Source organism: Mastomys coucha, unplaced genomic scaffold, assembly GCF_008632895.1.
Source record: "Mastomys coucha isolate ucsf_1 unplaced genomic scaffold, UCSF_Mcou_1 pScaffold21, whole genome shotgun sequence".
In the NCBI taxonomy this organism is placed as follows: Eukaryota; Metazoa; Chordata; class Mammalia; order Rodentia; family Muridae; genus Mastomys; species Mastomys coucha.
The window spans coordinates 139259394-139261220 of NW_022196904.1; the positions used below are offsets into that span (position 1 = coordinate 139259394).

The window sequence follows — 1827 nt, forward strand, 5'->3', positions numbered from 1 at the left end:
CTTTTTGCTTTTTGCATTTTCTTTGACTGTTCTGTGAATGTTGTCTATGTTATCTTCTGCCCCTGAGACTCTCTCTTCTGTCTCTTGCATTCTGTTAGTAATACTAGCATCTATGTTTCCTGATTTTTTTCCTAAGATATCTAATTCCAGAGTTGTCTCTTTTTGTGCTTTCTTTATTGTTTCGACTTCCATATTTAGGTCCTGGATGGTTTTATTCAATTCCTTTACCTGCTTGTTTGTGTTTTCCTGCAATTCCTTAAGGGATTTTTGAGTTTGCTCTTTAAGTGCTTCTACTTGTTCACTTGTAGTCTCCTGTAATTCTTTATGGGATTTTTTGTTTCCTTTTTAAGGGCTTGTACCTCTTTACCTGTATTCTCCTGTATTTCTTTAAGGGAGTTATTCATGTCCTTCTTAAGTTCCTCTATCAGCATTGTGAGATATGATTTTAGATCCAATTCTTGCTTTTCCGGTGTTTTGGGGTATCCAGGATTTGCTGCAGTGGGAATACTAGGTTCTGATGAAGCCAAATAGTCTTGGTTTCTCTTGGTAGGATTCTTGAGTTTTTCTTTCACTGTGTCTTGATTTTTGGTGTTAGATGTTCTTAGTGACTCTGACCAGAGCTTGTCCTGTCCCTGAGGCCCTGCAAGACCCTTGAGACTCTTGGGGCCTGTGCCTCCCTGCTGGCTGCTCCTGGCTTAGAAACTCACCAGAGAGAAGATGGCGGCTCTCACAGGAGACTCCGGGTCAAGGTGGTCCCTGGAGGCAGGCCCTCCACTTGCAGGGAAGTTGCAGCGAAGTTTGCTGATCCATCTCTGTCACTTGGAAGCTGAGAGGATCCTGTCCCTGCCGCCCTCCAGCTCCCCTGCGACTCGTGGGGCCTGTGCCTCCCGTCTGGTTGCTCCCAGCTTAGGAATTCACAGGAGAGAAGATGGCGGCTCTCACCAGAGACTCTGGTCAAGACGGTCCCTGGAGGCAGGCCGTCCACTTGCAAGGAAGGGGCAGCGAAGGTCGAAGGTCGCTGATCCACCTCTGTCACTTGGAAGCTGAAAGGATCGTGTCCCTGTCGCCCTGTGGCTCCCTTGCGACTCGTGGGGCATGTGCCTCCCGGATGGCCGCTCCCGGATTAGAAACAGAGAGTAGTCATGAGAATTTTAATGTTCAGTCCATTTGTACTTCTGTGCAGATCTCCTATATTTTAACATGAATAAATATTAATTCTTGATAAACAATTAAAAATGTCATAACTTTATGATGACATATACAGTTGGTCAGATATTTTGTTGGACTCAGGGCAGAAGTATAAGGCATAAATCATAAATTACAATAAAAAATCAAAATGTAATGACAAAAAATGAATAATATCTAGTGTAAAGAATTTCCTTTAACTGTAATAAATATTTATTACTGAAATTTGACTTTTTTTCATCTAAAATCTACTGGAGCACATGCCCTAAATAACCAGTATGGTCACCAGAAAGTGTTTGATTAATGCTTTGATCTACTGTAGGTAGGGAATGATAAAGCTCAGGAAATTGAAGAACATACATTTTTTGCTTACCCTGTACTCTTTCCTCCCCTTCAGGCACAAATTTGGCTGTCAGAATACAGATTCCCCTCAAGGACAGGATAACCTGTTGGCTTACTCTACGACCTATGTGATTAAGTACAAAATTTCCAATAAAACTGGCTGGTATAGGCACTGCACCAAGGAGAAACTGCAACAGAAAAATATTAGGACTCAGGTGTTGGAGGTGAATTGACAGGCCAGAACCAGATAATACTGAAAGAAGCCTGTAGTGAAAAAAGAAGAAAATAATATCACAAGAT

General features: G+C 42.2%; 1 pseudogene; it reads right to left on the reverse strand.

The window, feature by feature from the left end:
* The window catches only part of LOC116101399, a 14006-nt pseudogene that overhangs the window by 7225 nt on the left and 4954 nt on the right, over nt 1-1827 (reverse strand).